The sequence below is a fragment of the Chiloscyllium plagiosum genome, unplaced genomic scaffold, assembly GCF_037043375.1.
Source record: "Chiloscyllium plagiosum isolate Xiang-an unplaced genomic scaffold, Cpla_swu_hap1 HiC_scaffold_14, whole genome shotgun sequence".
Lineage (NCBI taxonomy): Eukaryota > Metazoa > Chordata > Chondrichthyes > Orectolobiformes > Hemiscylliidae > Chiloscyllium > Chiloscyllium plagiosum.
In genome coordinates this window covers 32,947,907-32,973,707 of record NW_028270152.1, presented here as the reverse complement: position 1 = coordinate 32,973,707, position 25,801 = coordinate 32,947,907, and the positions used below count along the sequence as shown (strand labels likewise).

The window sequence follows — 25,801 nt, the reverse complement described above, 5'->3', positions numbered from 1 at the left end:
TTACAGAGTTGGGGCAAATGGTCTAGATCATCTTATTGAATTAGTGGTGAACTTGCATTACTAGGTTTGTGCATTTGGACCCAGAGGAAGTTCCAGTGTATGTAACTACCCTGAATATTAGAGTCATAGAGATATACAGCATGGAAACAGACCATTCGGTCCAACCCGTCCATGCCAACCAGATATCCCAACCCAATCTAGTCCCACCTGCCAGCAGCCGGCCCATATCCCTCCAAACCCTTCCTAGTCATACACACATCCAAATGCCTCTTAAATGTTGCAATTGTACCAGCCTCCAACACATCCTCTGGCAGGTCATTCCACACATACTACCCTCTGCGTGAAAAAGTTGCCCCTTAGGTCTCTTATATCTTTCCCCTCTCATCCTAAACCTATGCCCTCTAGTTCTTGACTCTCCGACCCCAGGGAAAAGACTTTGTCTATTTATCCTATCCATGCACCTCATAACTTTGTAAACCTCTATAAGGTCACCCCTCAGCCTCCGACACTCCAGGGAAAACAGCCCCAGCCTGTTCAGCCACTCCCTGTAGCTCAGATCCTCCAACCCTGGCAACATCCTTGTAAATCTTTTCTGAACCCTTTCAAGTTTCACAACATCTTTCCGATAGGAAGGAGACCAGAATTGCACGCAATATTCCAACATTGGCCTAACCAATGTCCTGTACAGCTGCAACATGACCTCCCAACTCCTGTTCTCAATACGCTGATCAATAAAGGAAAGCATACCAAATGCCTTCTTCACTATCCTATCTACCTGCGACTCCACTTTCAAGGAGCTATGAACCTGCACACCAAGTCTCTTTGTTCAGCAACACTCCCTAGGACCTTACCATTAAGTGTATAAGTCCTGCTAAGATTTGCTTTCCCAAAATGCAGCACCTCGCATTTATCTGAATTAAACCCCATCTGCCACTTCTCAGCCCATTGGCCCATCTGGTTCAGATCATATTGTAATCTGAGGTAACCTTCTTCGCTGTCCATTACACCTCCAATTTTGGTGTCATCTGCAAACTTACTAACTGTACCTCTTATGCTTGCATCCAAATCATTTATGTAAGTGACAAAACGTAGAGGGCCCAGCACTGATCCTTGTGGCACTCCACTGGTCACAGGCTTCCACTCTGAAAAACAACCCTCCACTACCACCCTCTGTCTTCTACCTTTGAGCCAGTTCTGTATCCAAATGGCTAGTTCTCCCTGTATTCCATGAGATCTAACCTTGCTAATCAGTCTCCCATGGGGAGTCTTGTCGAACGCCTTGCTGAAGTCCATATAGATCACATCTACTGTTCTGCCCTCATCAATCTTTGTTACTTCTTCAACAAACTCAATCAAGTTTGTGAGACATGATTTCCCATGCACAAAGCCATGTTGACTATCCCGAATCAGTCCTTGCCTTTCCAAATACATGTACATCAGGATTCCCTCCAACAACTTGCCCACCACCGAGGTCAGGCTCACCGGTCTATAGTTCCCTGGCTTGTCTTTACCGCCCTTCTTAAACAGTGGCACCACGTTTGCCGACCTCCAGTCTTCCAGCTCCTCACCTGTGACTATCGATGATACAAATATCTCAGCGAGAGGCCCACCAAACAGTTGTCTAGCTTCCCACAGAGTTCTAGGGTACACCTGATCAGGTCCTGGGGATTTATCTACTTTTAACCGTTTCAAGACATCCAGCACTTCCTCCTCTATAATCTGGACATTTTGCAAGGTGTCACCATCTATTTCCCTACAGTCTATATCTTTCATATCCTTTTCCACAGTAAATACTGATGCAAAATATTCATTTAGTATCTCCCCCATTTTCTGCGGCTCCACACAAAGGCCGCCTTGCTGATCTTTGAGGGGCCCTATTCTCTCCCTAGTTACCCTTTTGTCCTTAATATATTTGTAAAAACCTTTTGGATTCTCCTTAATTCTATTTGCCAAAGCTATCTCATGTCCCCGTTTTGCCCTCCTGATTTCCCTCTTAAGTATACTCCTACTTTCTTTATACTCTTCTAAGTATTCACTCGATCTATCCTGTCTATACCTGACATATGCTTCCTTCTTTTTCTTAACCAAACTCTCAATTTCTTTAGTCATCCAGCATTCTCTATATCTTCCCTTTCACCCTGGCAGGAATATACTTTCTGTGGATTCTTGTTATCTCATTTCTGAAGGCTTCCCATTTTCCAGCCGTCCCTTTACCTGCGAACATCTGCTTCCAATCAGCTTTCAAAAGTTCTTGCCGAATACCGTCAAAATTGGCCTTTCTCCAATTTAGAACTTTAACTTTTAGATCTGGTCTATCCTTTTCCATCAGTATTTTAAAACGTGAATAGAATTATGGTCGCTGGCCCCAAAGTGCTCCCCCACTGACACCTCAGTCACCTGCCCTGCCTTATTTCCCAAGCGTAGGTCTAGTTTTGCACCTTCTCTAGTAGGTACATACTGAATCATAAAATTGTCTTATACACACTTAAGAAATTCCTCTCCACCTAAACCTTTAACAGTATGGCAGTCCCAGTCTATGTTTGGAAAGTTAAAATCCCTACCATAACTACCCTATTATTCTTACATATAGCTGAGATCTCCTTGCAAGTTTGTTTCTCAATTTCTCTCTGACTATTGGGGGGGGTCTATAATACAATCCCAATAAGGTAATGATCCCGTTCTTATTTCTCAGTTCCACCCAAATAACTTCCCTGGATGTATTTCCGGGAATATCTTCTCTCAGCACAGCTGTAATGCTATCCCTTTTCAAAAATGCTACTCCCCCTCCTCTTTTGCCTCCCTTTCTATCCTTCCTGAGGCATTTGTATCCTGGAATGTTCAGCTGCCAGTCCTGCCCATCCGTGTTTCCGTAATTGCTATGATATCCCAGTCCCATGTTCCTAACCATGCCCTGAGTTCATCTGCCTTCCCTGTTAGGCCCCTTGCATTGAAATAAATGCTGTTTAATTTATTAGTCCTACCTTGTCCCTACCTGCCCTGACTGTTTGACTCACTTCTGTCCTCAGCTGTACCCGTCTCAGATAGATCTCTTTCCTCACTATCTCCCTGGGTCCCATCCCCCACCTTACTAGTTTAAATCCTCCCAAGCAGTTCATGGAAATCTCCCTGCCAGTATGTTAGTCTCCTTCCAATTTAGGTGCAATCCGTCCTTCTTGTACAGGTCACTTCTACCCCAAAAGAGATTCCAATGATCCAAAAATGTGAATCCTTCTCCCATACATCAGCTCCTCAGCCATGCATTCATCTTCTTTATCCTCCTATTCCTACCCTCACTAACTCATAGCACTGGGAGTAATCCAGATATTACTATCCTTGAGGACCGCCTTTTTAAATTTCTGCCTCACTCTCTGTAATCTCCCTTCAGAATCTCAACTTTTTCCCTTCCTATATCGTTGGTTCCAATATTTGCGTGCAAATTTTAAACTTCGGATGGGAAGGGGTACACTACCTGGAACTCTTGTATGGACGTCTCAAACATTGACACTGCTGTTATGGATTTGGGCTAGATTTCTAGAACTTCCCCAAAAGTTTATTCCAGGATATTCATGTTGCTAACTACAGGTATAGGATCTGGGTTGAAAATTATTAATAGAAGCTGTCTTGGGAGGGCTTCAAATGAGTTTAGAAATAAACTTGCTGAGCAATTAATAACCAACTCACCAGGCTTCTTCCCTCGTCCCTACCCAATATTACCCCACACCATGACTCAGTCTCCCAGGCTCCCATCTTTCACCACCATTCCATTTCTAAACAATTCTGGTCCACTAAAATGCCTTTCTGTAATTTGTGGGCGGCACAGTGGCACAGTGGTTAGCACTGCTGCCTCACAGTGCCAGAGACCTGGGTTAAATTCCCGCCTCAGGCGACTGACTGTGGAGTTTGCACTTTCTCCCCGTGTCTGCGTGGGTTTCCTCCGGGTGCTCCGGTTTCCTCCCACAGTCCAAAGATGTGCAGGTCAGGTGAATTGGCCGTGCTAAATTGCCCGTAGTGTTAGGTAAGGGGTAAATGTAGGGTTATGGGTGGGTTGCGCTTCGGCGGGGCAGTGTGGACTTGTTGGGCCGAAGGGCCTGTTTCCACACTGTAAGTAATCTAATCTAATTTAAAAAATGGAAGCAGAAATTGAATGTATTTGGGAACAGCTGTGTTTGCTTATCTGTAAGGTAAAAAAATCAATAAATCAAAGAGCTGAGATTTAATGAGCTTTACCATTTATTTAATTATGATTAAACAATAAAAACAATTAAAAAGCTTTGAACAATTTAAAAATAGTTTAAAATACTTCAAACTTTTGAAAACCTCACCATAACAGTGTTGGCTGCTGGTTTTGTTAGGGACATTCCCAGTGCTGCAGATGTGAAAGGGTCCTTGGCCACTACCGCTTGAATCTTTCTTATTTGCTCCCTAAAGTTGGGAGGGATTTGAGAAGTTGATACAAAGTAAAATTGAGACAGAAGTTCCATTAAACATTGAGACATCAGTGGCAGAATTGCATGTGACTGCAATTTTTAACTATGTGTCCTCGGTCCATGACCACCATCAAACTAGGAGAATAGCTCTGGCTCAATGAGGGTGTAACACCAAGCATGCTTTAAAATTATATGCATGAAAAAACTAAAAGCATCAGTGTTTAGCTAAAAAAGCAGTCATGTGACCTATAGCCTGTTCCATCTGGCAGAGAACAGTGGTGAGTAATTGCACATTTTTGTCTGCTGTGAATCTGAATGGCAGTTTTGTTCTCATGATAATAAGCTTTCAAAATTTGGTGCCCAGACCTGAGTAACTGGTTGGTTGCTTTACAGACTTTTGTGCAACAACTTTCGGATATCTGCTCTGCAAGTTATTGTGTGAAACCCCTGGACATGACATCTGGTTTTCCTGATGATTGCAGGATGTGATGTGGGAACAGTATGATGTGGTACAACCTCAGTCGTGAAAAATTCCACCAGAGCTCTTTTGATCTGGCATCTAAGAAAATCAGTTAAACATGTGTATGTGCCCAACTTTAAATACATGACTGGAGCTTACAAAAGTAATCAGTGGTGCTGAGCATGTGTCTGTGCCCATAATGAGTTTGCAGATGTACATTGCAGTATGCGGATCTGACAGAACAAGTCACTTAACTCCTCTCTAATGTCTAACCTACTCCTTCTGCAACCTCCATGCCTAGAATGTTTATAATTTCCTCACACGTGCAGGAAACCACTTCAGTATACTGATTTTCCTTTTAACATGAAGTTAGTTGCTTCTGCAAAGAACAGATCTTGTTGAGATATTTTAATGACCATTTTTCATAGAAAGGAATTGAGTTGATTAAAGTATCCATTAAAACCTACAGAAAATAGGAGAAAAACATTGTTGTCAAGTGTTAAATAGAGGATTGCATGGCATTTTGAGATTAGGAATACTGGAAGAGATTTAGATGTTATCTTAGGTTAAGTAGGATGAACTGATATAAGTATGATATAAGTATACACTATTCTTTGTAGAGTTCAATGAAAATCAAGTTGTACTGATAACAACGATTCCAAATATTCATCTGACTGTGAAATAGAATATCTTTCATTTTGCTAAAAAAATTCTCTGTTGTCCCTGGAAAGATTGGAGAGATATATGTGAAAGGTAGAAATATCCAGTTGAGGTTATAAGAGGTAATCTTCCACTCCTAAAGGAACTTATCATTGAACAATGAAAGAAAACTCACATTCAAAGAAATGAAGAAGTTCACTGATAATGGCTGATATTGTGGCAGATCTGAATTTTAATGCAAACAAAAATAAAATACTGATATTGAAAACTGAAATAAAAATAGAAAGTACTGGAAAACTCAAAAAGCAGGCAGATCTTTGGTCAGAGAAATACACTTAACCTTATCAGATCAATGATTTTTACAGGAAAAGAATAGATACTATCTGAAAAGGCGATAGGATTATTGACTACAGAGAATTAAAGAATGTGCTCTCGTAGCCTGTTTTGCAATTTAGTTAAACCATGACAGTTATCTGACTTGACTCCATTGAAATATCCTTTGAAAACATTGCCTAGCAGATCATCATTCTTAAACATTTAGTTTTTCTCTCTTTGCAGATATGGCTTTACTTGCTGAGTATTTCCAGAAGGTTGTCAAATTTGAATTTATAGTAGTTAGTTATTGCAATATTAATTTACACTGGTTACAAAAAAGTTAACAGGCCTTGCACAGAAATGCAATTTTAAAATTTGCGAATTAAAATGAAGTTAATTTTGAATTGTTTAGAATAGTGACCGAAAAGAATGTGATATGTATCTAGTTCAATTCACACCTAAGTATTGTGTCCAACTCAGAGCACCACACTTCAGCTAAGAAATGAGAACGTTAAAGAGGATGCAGACAAAACTCGTGAAAATGGTTCCAGGAATAAGAAACTTCCAATGTGCGGACAGATTGGAGAAGTTAGGCTAGGTTCTCTTGGAGAAGTGCATGAATCACGGAAGGTTGGTTTGCAGGTGCAAAATTAAGAAGGCAAATGCAATTTTGTCCTTCATTGTTAAAGGGATTGAGTTTAAAAACAGACAGGTTATATTGTAGCTGTGTAGGGTGCTGATAGGGCCACAGCTGGAGGACTGTGTGCAGGTTTAGTCTCCTTACTTGAGAAAGGATGTACTGGCACTAGAGGGGAGTGCAGAGAGGTTCACTGGGTTGATTCTGGAGTTGAGGGGATTGGTTTATGAGGAGAGACTGAGTAGACTGGAATTCTATTCACTGGAATTTAGAAGAATGAGAAGGGATCTCATAGAAACACATAAACTTATGAAGGAACTAGATTAAAAAGAAGTAGAGAGGATGTTTCCACTGGCAGGTGAAACTAGGACAAGAGGGCATAGCCTCAAAATTAGGGGTGCAGATTTGGGACTGAATTGAGAAGGAACAACTTCACCCAGAGGGTTGTGAATCTATGCAACTCCCTACCCAGTGAAGTGGTTAAGGCTTCCTTGGTAAATGTTTTTAAAGCTAAGATAGATCATTTTTTGAACAGTAAAAAAAAATTAAGGGTTATGCTGAGAGGGTGAGTAAGTGGAGCTGAGGCCATGAAAAGATCAACTGTGATTTTATTAAATGGCAGAGCAGGCTCGAAGGGCGAGATGATCTACTCCTGCTCCTAGTTCTTATGTTCTAAGAAAAGGATAAAAAGAGATTTGACTGATATTAAAAGCCAGAAGGCATCTGGACAGAGTAGATAGGGAGCAAGAGGACACCGATTTGAGGTAATTGATAAAAGAAGCAATAGTAGCATGAGAGGGCTTTTTATGCAACCAGTGGTTAAAATCTAGAATGTGTATTTTATTTATCGTTTTCATGGGATACAACCACTTCTGATTAGGCCAGCAATTGTTACATATCTTTAATTGTTACTGAAGGTGGTGGTGAGTTACCTTCTTGAACTGCAACAGTCCATGTAAATATAGTACATCTATAATGCTATTAAGGAGTGAAAGGGCGGCACAGTGGCACAGTGGTTAGCACTGCTGCCTCACAGCGCCAGAGACCTGGGTTCAATTCCTGCCTCAGGCAACTGACTGTGTGGAGTTTGCACATTCTCTGCATGTCTGCGTGGGTTTCCTCTGGGTGCTCCGGTCTCCTCCCACAGTCCAAAGAGGTGCAGGTTAGGTGAGTTGGCCATGCTGAATTGTCCGGAGTGTTAGGTGAAGGGGTAAATGTAGGGGAATGGGTCTGGGTGGGTTGCTGTTCGGAGGGTCGGTTTGGACTTGTTGGGCTGAAGGGCCTGTTTCCACACTGTAAGTAATCTAATCTAATCTAATAAATTTTGACCTACTGACAATGAAGGAATAACAATATAGTTCCAAGTCAGGATGATGTATGGTTTTCAGAGCATTTACAGATAGTGGTGTTCCAGTGCATCTATACCTTTGTCTTTCTAGCTGGTACAAGTTACAGGTTTGGAAGATAAGACCACAAGATCATAAGACATAAGAGTGGAAGTAAGGCCATTCGGCCCATCGAGTCCACTCCGCCATTCAATCATGGCTGATAGTAATTTCAACTCCACTAACCTGCATTCTCCCCGTAGCCCTTAATTCCTTGTGACATCAAAAATTTATCAATCTCTGCCTTGAAGGCATTTAGTGTCCCGGCCTCCACTGCACTCCGCGGCAATGAATTCCACAGGCCCACCACTCTCTGGCTGAAGAAATGTCTCTGCATTTCTGTTCTGAATTTACCCCCTTTAATTCTAAGGCTGTGTCCACGAGTCCTAGTCTCCTCGCCTAACGGAAACAATTTCCTTGCGTCCACCCTTTCCAAGCCATGTATTATCTTGTAAGTTTCTATTAGATCTCCCCTTAATCTTCTAAACTCCAATGAATACAATCCCAGGATCCTCAGCCGTTCCTCGTATGTTAGACCTACCATTCCAGGGATCATCCGTGTGAATCTCCGCTGGACACGCTCCAGTGCCAGTATGTCCTTCCTGAGGTGTGGGGACCAAAACTGGACAGAGTACTCCAAATGGGGCCTAACCAGAGCTTTATAAAGTCTCAGTAGCACAACAGTGCTTTTATATTCCAACCCTCTTGAGATAAATGACAACATTGCATTCGCTTTCTTAATCACGGACTCAACCTGGATGTTTACCTTTAGAGAATCCTCGATTAGCACTCCCAGATCCCTCTGTACTTTGGCTTTATGAATTTTCTCACCGTTTAGAAAGTAGTTCATGCTTGTATTCTTTTTTCCAAAGTGCAAGACCTCGCATTTGCTCACATTGAATTCCATCAGCCATTTCCTGGACCATTCTCCCAAACTGTCTAGATCCTTCTGCAGCCTCCCCACTTCCTCAGTACTACCTGCCTGTCCGCCTAACTTCGTATCATCAGCAAACTTCGCTAGAATGCCCCCAGTCCCTTCATCCAGATCATTAATATATAACGTGAACAGCTGCGGCCCCAACACTGAACCCTGCAGGACACTGCTTGTCACCGGCTGCCATTCCAAAAAAGAACCTTTTATCCCAACTCTCTGCCTTCTGTCAGACAGCCAATCCTCAATCCATACCAGTAGCTCACCTCGAACACCATGGGCCCTCACCTTACTCAGCAGCCTCCCGTGTGGCACCTTATCAAAGGTCTTTTGGAAGTCTAGATAGACCACATCCACTGGGTTTCCCTGGTCTAACCTACTTGTCACCTCTTCAAAGAATTCCAACAGGTTTGTCAGGCACGACCCCGCCTTACTAAATCCATGTTGACTTGTTCTAATCCGACCCTGCTCTTCCAAGAATTTAGAAACCTCATCCTTAATGCTGTTGAAAGAATTTTGGAGAATTTCAGCAGTACATCATGTGCATGATACACATTGTGCTTTGGTGGTGAATGAAGTGCTAATCAAGCAGGCTGTTTTGTTCTGGATGGTGTTGAGCTTGGGTGTTGTAGAGTTATACTCATTGAGACAAATATTTGGTATTCCACCACAGTCCTAATTATGGCTTGTAGATGATGTCAGTTTTTCCCAGGTTTGCTACCGGTACCACAAGATAGTGAGGTGAGGAACGGGCAGCGAGTTCAGCTTAACACATGGTTGTGCAGCTGGTACAGGAGGGAGGACTTCAGATACTTAGACCATTGGGATGTCTTCTGGGGAAGGTGAGACCTGGACATGAAGGATGGGCTGCACCTGAATTGGAGGAGCATGAATGTCCTGGGTGGGAGATTTGCTCATGTGGTTCGGGAGGGTTTAACTAGTTTGGCAGGGGGTTGGGAACCAGAGCTACATATCTGAGAGGGGGGTGGTTAGAAATGGGGCAGTGACAGGGTGTAGTGAATCTATCGGGAAGGTTATTCATGTCATGGGACAAAGGAATCGGTTAAAGTATGTCTGCTTTAACGCAAGGAGTGTCAGAAATAAGTGTGATGAACTTAGAGCATAGATCAGTACTTGGGACTATGATGTTGTGGTCATAACAAAACATGGGTTTCACAGGGACAGGAATGGTTACTAGATGTTCCAGGGTTTAGAATGTTTAAAAAGAACAGGGAGGGTGGGAAAAGAGGAGGGGGTGTAGCATTGCTAATCAGAGAATGCATCACAGCTACAGAAACAAAGGTTGTTGAGGAAGGCTGGTCTACTGAGTCAGTATGGGTGGAAGTTAGGAACAGCAAGGGAGCAGCCACCTCATTGGGGATTTTCTACAGACTCCCTAATAGTAGTACGGAGATTGAAGAACTCATAGGCTGGAAAAATACAGGGCTGTTTTTATGCGTGACTTCAACTTTCCCAATATTGACTGGAACCTCCTTAGTGCAGATGGTTTGGATGGAGCCGTTTTTGTCAAGTGTGTTCAGGAGGATTTCCTTACTCAATATGTAGACAGGCTGCCGAGGGGAGAGACTATTTTGGATTTGGTGGTTGGCAATGAGCCAGAACAGGTGTCCGATCTCGTGGTGGGAGAACACTTTGGTGATAGTGATCACAACTGCCTCACATTTACCATAGACTTAGAGAGGAAAAAGAGTAATTACCTTGGGAAGATATTTAATTGGGGAAAAGGAAATTATGACGGTATCAGACAGGAGTTGGGAAGTATTGGGAGCAATTGTTCCACAGAAAAGGCACAACAGACATGTGGAGACTGTTCAAGGAGCAGTTGTTGCGAATGATGCACAAATTTGTTCCTCTGAGACAGGCAAGAAGGGGTAAGATTAAGGAGCCTTGGATGATGAGAACAGAGGAGCTTCTCGTTAAAGGAACAAGGCAGCTTACCTAAGGTGAAGGAAGCAAGGATCGAGCATAGCTTTAGAGGATTTGTGAGTTTTGAGAAGATTTGTAGCTCAGGTTGAGGTTCTGGATATAGGCTTGCTAACTGAGCTGGAAGATTCATTTCCAGACGTTTCATCACCCACTACATAACATCCTCAGTGGGCCTGTGGGCAAAGCACTGTTGATAATTCTTGCTTTCTATTTATATGTTTGAGTTTTTTGGGTTGGTGACATCATTTCCTGTGGTGATGTCATTTCCTGTTATTTTTCTCAGGGGATGGTAGATGTGTTTGTTCATAGAGTTCTGGTTGGTGTGCCATGCTTCTAGGAATACTCGTGCGTGTCGCTGTTTGGTTTGTCCTAGAATGGGTGTTTTCCATGGTGTCCTGCCTCCTCTGTATGTAAGGATATTACTGAGAGAGGGTCATGTCGTTTTGTGGCTAGTTCATGTTTCCTGGTGATAGTTTTCTGCCTGTTTGTCCAATGTAGTGTTTGTTACAATTCTTGCACGGTATTTTGTAAATTACATTAGTTTTGCTTGTTATCTGTGTAGGGTCTTTCAAGTTCATTAGCTGCTCTTTTAGTGTCTTGGTAAGTTTATGGGCTACCATGATGCTAAGGGGTCTGAGCAGTCTGGCAGTCATTTCCAAGATGTCTTTGATGTAGGGGAGAGTGGCGAGGGTTTCTGGACGTGTTTTGTCTGCTTGTTTGGGTTTGTTGCTGAGAAATCGGTAGACTGCATTCATTGGGTACCCATTCTTTTTGAATACACTGAATAGGTGATTTTCCTCGACTCTGGGTAGATCTTCTGTGCTGCAGTGTGTGGTGGCTCATTGCGATAATGTTCTGATGCAGCTTTATTTGTGTATGTTGGGATGATTGTTTCTGTAGTTCAGTATTTGGTCCGTATGTGTTGTTTTCCTGTAGATGCTGGTTTGAGGTTGCCCATTGGCTGTTTGCTCTACTGTGACATCTAGGAATGGCAGTTTGTTGTTGCTTTCCTCCTCTTTAGTGAATTTTATGCCAGTAAGGGTATTATTGATGACAAACCAGTCCTTGGCCAAGGAAATGCTGACTACACTATTAGAAGACCCAAAGACACACGCACGAAACACCACCAACTTAATCAGCAAGGACAGTATCGTCAAGCTAGTCAAGCCTTACCACACACTTCACCTTCAACAACAAAACCTACAGACGAATCAACAGAACACCTGGGATCTCCAATATCAGGGTTCTTAGCAGAGGCAGTAATGCAGAGACTCGAACAAACAGCTCTGCAAACCATCCAACCCAAACTTTGGGTCCGCTATGTGGATGACACCTTTGTCATCACTAAATGAAACAAATTTGAGGAAACCTTCAAGGCCATCAATAATACCCGTACTGGCATAAAATTCACTAAAGAGGAGGAAAGCAACAACAAACTGCTATTCCTAGATGTCACAGTAGAGCAAACAGCCTATGGGCAATCTCAAACCAGCATCTACAGGAAAACAACACATATGGACCAAATACTGAACTACAGAAGCAATCATCCCAACATCCACAAATGAAGCTGCATCAGAACATTATCCCAATGAGCCACCACACACTGCAGCACAGAGGAACTATATGCAGAGCAGAGGAAAGTCATCTATACAGTGTACTCAAAAAGAATGGGTACCCCATGAACGCAGTCTGCCAATTTCTCAGCAACAAACATAAACAAGCAGACAAAACGTGTCCAGAAACCCTAGCCACTCTCCCCTACATCAAAGACATCTCGGAAATTACTGCCAGACTACTCAGACCCCTTGGCATCATAGTAGCCCACAAACCCACCAGCACACTAAAACAGCAGCTAATGAACTTGAAAGGTCCTGTACAGACAACAAGCAAAACTGATGTAATTTACAAAATACTGTGCAAAAATTGTAACAAACACTACATTGGACAAACAGGCAGAAAAGTAGCCACCAGGATACATGAACATAACTAGCCACAAAATGAGATGACCCTCTCTCCATTAGTATCCTTACATACAGATAAGGAAGGACACCACTTCGACTGGGACAACACATCCATTCTAGGACAAGCCAAACAGCGACACACATGAGTATTCTAGACCCTTGGCATTCCAACTGGAACTTTATCAACAAACATATCGAGTTAGACCCCATCTACCATCCCCTGAGAAAAGGAACAGGAAATGACATCAGCACAGGAAATTATGTCACCAACCCAAAGAAACCCAAACATATAAATAGAAAGCAGGAATTATCAATTGTGCTTCGCCCGGAGGCCCACTGAAGATGTTACCTAGTAGGGTGACGAAATGTGTTGAAATGAACCTTCCAGCTTAGCAAGCAAACCTACATCCAGAGCTTTAGAGGATTACAGACTTACTAAAAAGGAGCTCAGGAATGAACTGAGGAGAGCCAGGAAGGGGCACGAAAAAGGCTTGGCAGGAAGGATTAGGGAGAACTAAAGGCATTTTACTCATACGTGAGGAATAAGAGAATGATCAGGGAGAAGGTAGGGCCGGTCAGGTTTAGTGTAGGGAACTTGTGCATGGAATCTGAGCAAATAGGGGAAGCCCAAATGAGTTTTTTTGCTTCGGTTTTCACTAAGGAAATGGACGTTGTTGTGAATGAGAACTTTGAGGAGCTGGGATTCAGACTTGAACAGATCAAGTTTGATGGAGTTGATGTGCCGGAAATTATGGCAAACACTGATTGATAAGTCCCCAGGGACAGACCAGTTTTATCCTAGGTCGCTCAGGGAAGCAAGAAAGGAGGTTACTAAGCCACTGGCAAAGATATTTGCTCCTTCACTATCCACAGGAGTCGTACCAGAGGATTGGAGGGAGGTGAATGTTGTTCTTCTTTTCAAGAAGGGGAATAGGGAAATCGCTGGCAATTACAGACCAGTCAGTCTTACGTCTGTGGTCAGCAAGGTTTTGGAAAGAATTCTGAGTGATAGATTTATGACTATTTAGAAAAGCATAGCATGGTTAAGGCAGTCAGCATGGCTTTGTGAAGGGTAGGTCATGCCTCACAAATCTTACTGAGTTCTTTGAGGAGGTGATGAGACAGGTCGACAAAGGTCTAGTAGCGGATGTGGTGTATATGGACTTCAGCAAGGCATTTGATAAGGTTCCCCATGGTAGGCTCATTCGTAAAGTCAGGAGGTATGGGATACAGGGAAATTTGGCTGTCTGGATTCAGAATTGGTTGGCTGACAGAAGGCAGAGAGTGGTTGTAGATGGAAAGCTTTCTGCCTGGAGGTCAGTGGTAAGTGGTGTCCAGCAGGGCTCTGCTCTTGGGCCTCTGCTCTTTGTAGTTTTTATAAATGACTTGGATGAGGAGGTTGAGTGGTGAGTTAATAAATATGCTGATGATACAAAGGTTGGAGGTGCCGTTGATAGTATCGAGGGCTATTGCAGGCTGCAGTGTGACATAGACACGATGCAGAGCTGGGCTGAGAAATGGCAGATGGAGTTCAACCTGGATAAATGCGAAGTGATGCATTTTGGAAGGTTGAACTTGAATGCTGAATATAGGAATATAGGATTCTTGGCAGTGTGGAGGAACAGAGGGCTCTTGGTGTTCAAGTGCACAGATCCCTCAAAGTTGCCACCCAAGTGGATAGGGTTGTTAAGAAAGCATATAGTGTTTTGGCTTTCATGAACAGGGGGATCGAGTTTAAGAGCTGCGAGGTTTGCTGCAGCTTTACAAGACCCTGGTGAGACCACACTTGCAATATTGTGTCCAGTTATGGTCGCCCTATTGTAGGAAAGATATGGAGGCTTTGGAGAGAGTGCAAAGAAGATTTACCAGGATGCTGCCTGGACTGGAGGGCTTGTCTGATGAAGAGAGCTTGACTAAGCTTGGACGTTTCTCTCTGGAGAGAAGGAGGAAGAGAGATGACCTGATCAAGTTATACAAGGCATGGATAGAGTCAATAGCCAGAGACTTTTCCCCAGGGCTAAATTGACTGGCACAAGGGGTCATAGTTTTAAGACATTAGGAGGAAGATATAGAGGAGACATCAGAGGTATGTTCTTTATGCACAGAGTTGTGAATGCATGGAACGCATTGCCAGCAGTGATGGTGGAAGCAGAGTCATTAGGGACATTTAAGCAACTGCTGGACATGCACATGAACAGCAGTGAATTGAGGGATGCGTAGGTTAGGTTATTTTATTTTAGAGTAGGAATAATCCTTGGCACAACATCTTGGGCCGAAGGGCCTGTTCTGTGCTGTAGTTTTCTATCTTATACTTAGTGAAGAATTTATAGCTTCTCATCTGCTCTTGTGACCATAGTATTTGTGGTGGAGGCAGATTCAATTGCGGCTTTCAGGAGGGAAGTGAACTATTATCTTAAAAATAACCATGTGTGGATTTGCAGGGAGAAGATGAAAATGATTTGGAGTTAACACAAACACAATAGGCTGAAAGATGGCTTCCTGTGATGCAACAACTCTGTGACAGAAATGTTATTTCAAGTAGACTTAGTGATGTTGACTGGAAAAACACTGCAAGTAAGAAGAATAGTGTGGACAAGTTCAATGCAGATTATGAGAAAAGGTGGAATGACACATGTGATGGTGATCAAATTACTGGTTGAGATGCTTAGAATCCATGCAGTCATTAATTTAGATCAAGACTGATTTCTATTACAACTCAATTTCACTGCCTTTCTTCCCCTTGATACTTTTGCCCAACTAAAATCTTCCAACTGCAACTTTGAAAATCTTATTTGAGCCAGAATCTGCAACATTTCCCCTTTGTTTGCAAATTGCTTCCCTGATTTCACAGTTTCTCTATCTACCTATTGATTCTCTATATGATCTTAAATACCTCTGTTAGGTCATCCTTCAATCTTCTAACCTCAAGGCAATACAAGCTAATTCACCTTTTAAACCCAGGCATCATTCTGGTGTATCTGTGCAGTACTACTCCGAAACCAACATTTTTTATCTTTTCTAAACTTCAAAGTCCAAAACTAAATGTAGTTAGGAAGAGTTTAAATGAGACTCTGGGAAACTAATACATTGCTTTTGTATTTGAATTCTAACAAATTTCTGCATCATCTTGTAGACTTGCTTTTGACAATTTGTGAACATTGACACTTGTTCAAAAGCAAAACTGCAAATGCTGAAAATTTGAACAAAATGGATAAAGTTGGAAATACTCAGCAGGTCAGGTAGCATCAAAAGAGACAGAAAAAGAGTTAAAATTTCAGTTGAGTAATCTTACACCAGGATTATGTGTAACCTTTTCCAATCCAAAAATGGAAGCCCTTATGCTTCCAAACATTGAACATTATCTGTCATTGTCTTGTCAATCTCTTATCTATGTGTATTTGTAATTTCCTGTCCTCAACTGCACAACTTATTGATGTACAGTTCATTTGTTCATCCAAGTCATTAATGTCATAAAATAATAAATAATCTGGTGTAAAGAAACACATCAGCCTATAATACCCATACCAGCTTTTTGAAAGGGCTAAACAATTCAACATCGCCCTGTAAATTTTCTCTTCAGTGCTAATCCTTTTCCTGTTTAGAAGCTATTATTCAATCTGTCTCCACTATTTCTCCCAGGCAGTACATTCAAGATCATCATGTTTTGAATGTAGTATTATGCCAAAAATATAAATTTAAGGGCATGCAACCTGAATGCATAAAACATTCTGGACAAGGCAGGTGACCTAAAGGCACAATAAAGGTAAATGGGTATGATTTAATTACTGTTACAGAACATGTCTGCGTGGGAACTGTATAGTCATGATATATGACTCTTGGGAAAGACAGATAAGAAGGAAATGAAAGTAGAGTTGTGCTGATAATAAGGGATGGAATCAGTATATTAGTAAGGGAGTGTCTTGATCGAAAGAACAACGCGTGGAATCATTTTAGGTGAAGCTAAGAAACAGCAAAGGCAGCAAACATAGGTTTAAGTTATGGTGTGGGACATGGAATAAATATGAAACGAGAAACTACAAAGTTATCATTGGATGCCTTCAACATGTATATAGATTGGTTAAGCTAAATGAGCATGAAAACTGGAGGATAAGTATCTGGAGTCTGTTTTTGGATGGCTTTCTAAAACATGGTGTTGAGGAGCTGACTCGAGGATAGGCTATTTTAGATCTAGTATGATGTAATGAAAAAGTGCTAATTCATAATCTTGTTATATAAGAATCTTTAGGGATGAGTGACCACAATGTGATATAATTTACATAACATTGACATTTTGATAGTAAGGTAGTTCACCGTGACACAACAATAGTACTTTAAAGATAATCAAATGACTACAGCAATTATACATTCCTTCAAGGTACAAAACTCAACAAAGATCAGTCAATGAGGGATGTTGAAAGAAGATTAGGCATTGTAAACGATTAAAATAAAAGGTTTATAATGTTAACCTGAAAATCTGATAGGCTTTCAGAGTATAGCAAAATGAGGTCTAAAAATCTGATAAAGAAAGGGAGGACAGAATATGAATGCAATTTAATGAAAAAGCTTAATGACAGTCAAAGCTTTCAGAAGTATGTTTTTAAATCAGCACATAAGAAAAGCTTCACTCAGATGAATGTTGGACCTATTCTAGGCAGAGTCAGCAATATTTATAATGAGAAATGGCAGAGAAGTTAAGTAATTTTTATCACTGAGGAGGATACAAGAAATCTCCCAGGATTAAAGATCTGCATCGAGAGAGAATGATAAGTTGATGGAAATTAATATTTAATAAAAATGTTATATTGGAGAAATTTTGGTGCTAAAAGTTGAGAAGTCCACAGAACCTGATATTCTACAAACCAGAGTGTTGAATGAGGTAACTGTCGAGATAGTTGATGCATTGGTGATCTTTCAAAATTCTGTAGATTTGTGAACAATTCCTGATGATTGGGAGCAGATCATTGTCAAAACACTATTTCAGCGGAAAGTGAGAGTGAAAACAGAGAACTACAAGTCTGTTAGCCTTATATCATTTCATGAAAATGTTAGAATCTATTAGAAAAGATGTGGTAAATGGATGCTTGAATGATAACGATCTGATTGAACATAGTCAACATTGATTTGCAAATGGGAAGTCGTTTGACAAGCCTGTTGGAAATTTTTGTGAATGTTACTAATAAAATTGATAAAGGGGAGTTAATGGATGAAGTATTGAATTTTTGAGAAAGATTCTAATAAGTCCTGAACAGGAATTTGGTTAGCAAAACTGAGACACATGCAGTCGGAGGCAATATACTGGCAAGGATGAAGCATTGGGTAATTGTGACTAGTGGTATACTGCAAAGATCACTACTTGAGCACCAATCATTCACAATATATATCAATGATTTGCATATGTTGGAATCAAATGTAATATTTACAGATGATATGAAGCACTATTTTCCCTGGAGCATTGGAGGCTGAGGGGTGACCTTAGAGCTTTATAAAATCATGAGGGGCAGGGATAGGATAAACAGGCAAGGTCTTTTCACTGGGGTGGGGGAATCCAAAGCTAGAGAGCATAGATTAAAGGTGAGAGGGGAAAGATACAAAAAGAAATCTAAGAGTCAACATTTTCATGCAGAGGATGGTACATGTTTGGAATGAGCTGCCAGGGGAAGTGATGGAGGCTAATACGATTACAACAGTTAAAAGGCATCTGGATGGATATTTTAATAGGAAGGGTTTAGAGGGATATCGACCAAATGCAGGCAATTTATATAGGATATCTGGTTTGCATAGATTAGTTGGACTGAATTATTTGTTTCCATGCTGCATATCTGTAAGCAGGAATGTATGTTGCAAGGAATATTAAAGTGACTCCAGGAGATTTAGATAGGCTTACTGAGTGGTTGACAACATGGCAGGTGAAATATAATTTGGAAAAATGAGAAGTTATCCAATTTGAGAGAAGAGACTTGTGCACTGTACTGTATTTGTTAAATGATAAGAAATTAGAAAGTGTAGATACATATAGGGAACTATGTATGCTTGTTGCTAAGTCACTGAAAGCTAACATACATTTCAACAAGCAACTAGGAAGGCAAATAGAACTTTACTCTTTATTGCAAGAGGATTTGAGTACAGGAGTAGTGAATTGTTTCTTTAACTATATAGAAGCTTGGGCTTGACTGCATTTAGAGTACTGTTTGTAATTTTGCTCTCCTTACCTCAGGAAGGATTTGTTGCTATAGAGGAAGTGCAACAAGGTTCACCAGACTTGTTCTAGGATAACAGGAAAGAAAAAAGTAGAAAAAGTGGATCTGTATTTTCTAGAGTTTCAAAGGCTGCAAGGTGATCTCATTGAAACTTCCTAAACATTTAAAGGGATAGACAAGGTAGATACAGGTAAGATGTTTCTCCTGATTTGGGAGTGTAGAGCCTGGGGCTCAAATTAAAAATAAAGAGGATGCCATTTGGACCAAGATGAAGGGAATTTTTATTACTGAGGATTGTGAATCTGTGGAAGCTCAGATTTTGGGTGTTTAAAATCGAGATTGATAATCAGAAATCTATCAATGGCATTAAGAAGATAAAATGGCTACAAGGCATTGAAATGTTTGATCAGTCATGATTGTATTAAGTGGTGGAGTAGGTTTGAGAGACTTAATAAAGAACAATACAGCACAGGAACAGGCTCTTGTGACCTCCAAGCCTGTCCCAGCACATTTTGCCCTTCCCAATAAAATTGGACAGGACCCATATCCCTGCATTCCCTTCCTCTTCATGCTTCATCCAGGTGCTTCTCCAATGCTGCTATTCTGTCTGCTTCCACTACCATCTCTGGCAACATGTTCCAGGCACTCACCAGCCTTTGAGTGAAAAACATCTCTTGCACATCTCTTTTAATCTTCCCCCCTTGCACATTGAACTGGTGTCCCCTAATTGTTGACCGCTCGCTTCATGCTTTCCACTCTATCCATTGCCATTCACAATCTTATAAACTTCTGTCAGGTTGCACCTCAACTTCCTGCATTCCAATGAAAACAAACCTAGTCTATCCAACCTTCCTGCATAGCTAAAATACCCATACTAGGCAACGTCCTGGTAAACCTTTTCTGTAGCTTCGCCAAAGCATCCACATCCTTCTGGTAGTGTGGTGACCAGAACTGTTTGCAGTATTCTAAGTGTGGCCTAATTAAAGTTCTTTAAAACTGCAGCATCACTTGTCTATCCTTATACTCAAAGCCCCTTTCAATGAACGCAAGCATGCCCTTGGCCTTTCTTATTACCTTATCTACCTGCACTGCCACCTTCAGTGATCTGTGGATCTGCACACTCAGATCTCTCTGCATATCAATACTCGTAAGGGTTCTGCCATTCACTGTACAATTTCCACTTGTAATTGACCTTCCAAAATGTATCACTTCACATTTGTCCGGATTAAACTTCACCTGCCATTTTTCTGCTCATGCCTCCAACTGATATATATCCTACTGTATCCTCTGACAATCCTCCTCACTTTCCACAACTCTACTGATCTTTGTATCATCTGCAAACGTACTAATTAGATCAGTTGAATTTTGTTCCAAATCATTTATGTGGTCACGAACAGCAGAGATCCCACACTGATCTTTGTGGAACACTACTAGTCACAATCTCCATTCCAAAATGCATCCTTCCACTGCTGCTTTCTGTTTCCTATTACTAAGTTAGCTGTGTATCCATCTTGTCAGCTCACTCCTGATATCATGTGACTTCATCTTTTGTACCAGTCTGCCACGAGGAACCTTGTCAAAGATTTTACTGAAGCCCATGTAAATGATATCAACCACTTTCCCTCATCAATCATCTTTGTCATCTCCTCAAAAAATTTGTTAGTGAGGCATGATCTCCCCCACGCAAAATCATTCTAATAAGTCCATTCACTTCTAAATGCGTATTGACTTTGTCCCTGAGAATCTTTTCTCATAATTTCCCTACTACTACCATTAGACTCACAGACCTGTAATTTCAAGGATTATCCCTGTTACCCTTCTTAAGCAATGGGACAATATTGGCTATTCTCTAGGACTTCCTCTCTCCCTATGTTCCTATCATCACTCAATGTTTAAAAATAGATTTCCCCTTGATACTTCTGGTTCTTTTTGTGAATTATCATAAATCTGTGCCTTCTGATTACTGAACCATTTGCCACTGATAACAGTTTATTTTTATTTCCTTTAGCAAAACTCTTAATGACTTTGCATAACGTTATTTGCCCACCCATGAAACATCTCAGCTGTAAGAACAACACACTATTTTTTCTAACCTCTCCATGGAACTGAAATTGTTCATCCCTAGTAATAATTCAGGAAAGATATATTTTTCAACCCCATTCTCCTGCCATTTCGCCATAACCTTTTGATTCCTTTACTAATCAGCAGGTTTCTTAGCAATACCCTGATACTTGTGACATTATGTCATCAAATCTCATCAATACTTTGGAAAAAAAATCCTTTTCAGATGTAGCTTTATAAGTCCCTCAATTATACGACCATAAGATATAGGAGCAGAAATTAGGCCGTTCAGCCCATCAAGTCTGCTCTTTCATTCAATCATGGCTGAGAAGTTTCTCAACCCCATTCTTCCATTTTCTCCCGTAACCCTTGATACTCAAGAACTATCTATCTCAGTCTTTAAATATACTCAATGACCTGGCCTCCACAGCCTTCTGTGGCAGTGAATTCCATAGATTCACCATTCTTTGGCTGAAGAAGTTTCTCCTTATTTCTGTTCTGAAAGGTCTTACCTTTACTCTAAGATTGTGCCCATGTCCTTGTCTCTCCTACCACTGGAAACATCTTCCTAACATCCATTCTGTCCAGGACATTCAGTATTCTGTACATTTCAATTAGGCCACCCCTCATCCTTCTAAACCCCATTGAGTAAAAACCCAAATATGTTCCTCATACATTAAGCTTTTCATTCCTGGTACCATTCTTGTGAGCTTGCTCTGAACACCCTCCAGGGTCAGTACATCCTTCCTGAGATATGGGGCCCAAAACAGCACGCAATACTCCAAATGTGGTCTGATTCAGAAGTACAGCTCTACTTTTATATTTAAGTCCTCTCAAAATAAATGCCGTCATTGCATTTGCCTTCCTAACTACTGACTCAACCTGCAAGTTTACCTTGAGAGAATCCTGGACTAGAACTCCCAGGTCTGTTTGCACTTCAGAATTCTGAATTTTCTCTCCATTTAGAAAATAGTCCATGTCTCTATTCTTCCTACCAGAGTACATGACCTCACACTTTCCCATGTTGTACTCCATCTACCATTTCTTTACTCACTCTCCTAATCTGTCCAAATCCTTCTGCAGCATCCCTGCATCCTCAATGCTACCAGTCCCTCACCTATCTTTGTATTGTCTGCAAACTTAGCCAGAATTCCCTCAGTTCCTTCATCTAGATCGTTATGCTGCCTCAATGACTTCAATTCACTTATCATTTTTGTGATTGCGCTCCCTGGATTCTGGGAACTCAACTCCAGTGCTTACCCAAAGTTCTGTCTGCAGACAGCTAGCTTCGCCAAACTGGTACTACTCCTATAATTCTCTGAATTCTGATCTTGCTCAGCTGCGCCATGCAAATACTACATGTGGACTTCCTTCATGCCTGCACTTCACAGTTACATGAAGTATTATGGTTCACAGACTTTTTTTGAGCCCTAAGAGTCCCAGGACAACTACTGTGTTTAACTGCCTGGAATCTCCTTATAGCCCTTGTGCTGTCTGAAACCACATCTTTGCTTCAGTCCCTTCTCAGTTTTGACTAATTCTGACTGTTCTGTGTGATCTATTGAAAATGTTACAACACGTCCTGCTATTATTACTAGGCAAAACCAAGCATAGCTGTTCCTGAATGTTATGAAATTTACACAGGTGACTTGTAAATTACAAATGGAAACAGAATAATGGATTTCATCACAAAACATTGAGCAGAACTTTTTTATCTTTCTGTTTATAAAACTGAAGATTTTGCATGCCTTATTAACAACTTTCTCATCTTGTCCTGCCAGTTTCAAAAGTTTGTGTATGTATCGTTGTGTCTCTGTTCTCACAATCTGCTTAAAATTACAGTATTTTGTTTATTTTTCAAGCATCGATGAAGTTTTATTTGCATTAGTGTTTATGAGGGTTCTGCACCACCAGTGTTAGGCTGACTGGCCTGTAGTTACCCGCCTTTTTCTTATTCTTACCTTTATGATCCCTTTTTGAACAGGTATGAAATGTTTACAATCCTCAGGTGCTACTTTCACATACAACTTCAACCATTACTTCAACCACTACAACATAGTGTGGCCTGACCATATCGTGGTGACTTCCCTACTTTATACAGTGTAGCCAGGTACATCCCTATTGTGAATAGCTTGATAGCATTGCTTGTCACATCTTGCCAATGATAGAACTTTCCCAGTATTCCTACTTTGTGATATTTTTCCAACACATATCTTCAATTTGTGTACTTCGCAAGCTTTATCAAGTGCATTTATAAGAATATCAGAATAGCTGAGGATCCGAACCCTACACGATTACACTGTGTACAGATTTTAACTTCTGTGAGGAAGTGACAACTCAAATGAACTGTGTTTAAACCTATGCTGTGGTGTACCACAACTTCCATAAATATTACACAAGAAAAGGTTAATGATTCAATTCAAAACTGTAGGGATTCAGGGTAATTTCTAGGAATCGATAAAACTGGTTGAACCATAGGAAACAATGTGTAAGTGTTTGAGTTATGTATGATTGCAGAATAATGAGTGGAATGCCTCAAGGCGCAATGCTGGAATCACTGCTGTTTCTAATTTATGTAATCACTTTTGATGTAGAAACTGGTTAAATTTGCAGATGATACCAGACTAGGGACTGAAAGTAGTTTGGAGATAACAGAAGGAGTTGGACAAGATATGTAAATTGAACAATGGCAGAAAAATATTCATGTAAAGGTGATGTCACCATAATTTTACTGGACCATCAGGCTACACTCTCATTCAAGAGAGACGATTGGTAGTGGTTTCACTGGAAGGTCACCACACCTCCACAGAGGGACGAGGTTGAGAGGGAAAATCCTTTGTGGTAACCAGCCAGTGCAGGAATTGAAGCTATGCTGGTTGTCCAGCCCAAGTAAGCTGACTGATCCCCTTAAACATTTATGTCAGGTATAATAGAAAAAAACAGATTACTAATATGCCATGAATAATTCCACAGTCTTGCTAGATGAACAAGATCTAGTCATAGGATCCCTTATGTGGAAGCAGGCCATTTGGGCCATTGATCCTCTGAAGAACATTCTTCGGAATGCTCAGACCCATCCTACTGCCCTATCCCTGTAACCCTGCATTTCCCATGGGTAGTCCACTGACCTGCCAATCCCTGAACATTATGGGCAATTTAGCATGACTAACCCATTTAACCGGCACATCTTTGGACTGTGGCAGGAAACTTGAGCACCTGGTGGAAATCCATGCAGACACAGGGAGAATGTGTAAACTCTACACAAATAGTCGCCCGAGAGTGGAATCGAACCAGTGTCCCTGGTGCTGTGAGGCAGCAGTGCTAATCACTGAGCTACCGTGCAGCCCAATAGAGTCCAAGTAAATTAAAAATTAAACATGATTGATTATTGCACATTAGTAATCAACAAAGCGAACAGGATCACAAAATACAAGATCAGAATAGGAAAATGCAATTTATAAGATACATTGATTGAATTTCATGGTGATTGAAATTGCAGTTTGAATAATGTAAGCAGTTCTAGTCACCAAGAAATGAGAACTTCAAAATGCAGGGGTCAGTGCAGAGAACGGTAAGGTTTGGTGACAGTATGGTTTATCATTACCTATTTCTAATATAATAATGTTTGCTGAATGTAGGTACCCAGGATATCTAATTAGAAGAGATGAGATTCCCTACAGTATGGAAACAGGCCCTTCGGCCCAACAAGTTTACACTGACCCTCCGAGGACTAACCCACCCAGACATATTCCCCTACCCTATATTTACCCCTGACTAACGCACCTAACACTATGGGTAACTTAGCATGGCCAATTTACCTGACCTTGGATTGTGGGAGGAAACTGGGGCACCTGGAGGAAGCCTACGCAGATACAGGGAGAATGTGCAAACTCCATACAGACAGTTGCCCGAGGCAGGAATTGAACCTGGGCCCCTCGTGCTGTGAGGCAACAGTGCTAACCACTGAGCCGCCTTAGATCCATTTTCTAAACCATGACCGGTACAATCCGAGAAAGACATGTGCAGTGGACAAGTGTGAACCCTGCCTGCAAGTTATTCTCCAAATCGTTTGTGGGCGGCACGGTGACACAGTGGTTAGCACTGCTGCCTCGCAGCGCCAGAGACCCGGGTTCAATTCCCGCCTCAGGCGACTCTGTGTGGAGTTTGCACATTCTCCCCGTGTCTGCCCGGATTTCCTCCGGGTGCTCCAGTTTCCTCCCACAATAAAAATGTGCAGGTTAGGTGAATTGGCCATGCTAAATTGCCCGTAGTGTTAGGTGAAGGGGTAAATGTAGGAGAATGGGTCTGGGTTGGTTACGCTTTGGCGGGTCGGTGTGGAGTTGTTGGGCCGAAGGGCCTGTTTCCACACTGTAAATAATGTAATGTAATCTAATCTAATCCCATATACCGGCTCATTTGAAACTTCATTGTTCCTTTATTGTCACCTGGTCCATGATCTGAAATTCCTGCTCTGACCCTGCTATGGGTGTAGATAGAGCAAATGAATTGTAACTCATCATCACTTTCTCAAAGGCAGCTTGGGATAGGTGACAAGTAAGAGCCTTGTCAACGGTGCACATGTCCCAGGAGTGATAGTGTTAAAAGTAAACCTTTAGAGATTGACTTTTGGAGTAGCACCAAATCACACTTTCTTTGCAAGTGGCTTCAACAACATGGCCATGACTTGAAAAGTCATGTAATTGGTGGTGGGTAAGGAAAAATGTTGGCATAGTGGTAATGTCACTGACCTAGCAGTCCATAGTCTATTGGCCCAGTTTAATACTCAAGGATATGGGTTCAATTCCCACCACAGCAGATAG

General features: G+C 41.4%; 1 protein-coding gene across 7 annotated transcripts in view; it reads left to right on the top strand.

Annotated features, from left to right (window-relative positions):
- Positions 1-25,801, top strand: part of ptpdc1a (protein tyrosine phosphatase domain containing 1a) — a 144,753-nt gene that overhangs the window by 94,447 nt on the left and 24,505 nt on the right. The gene's annotated exons all lie outside the window — the stretch shown is intronic.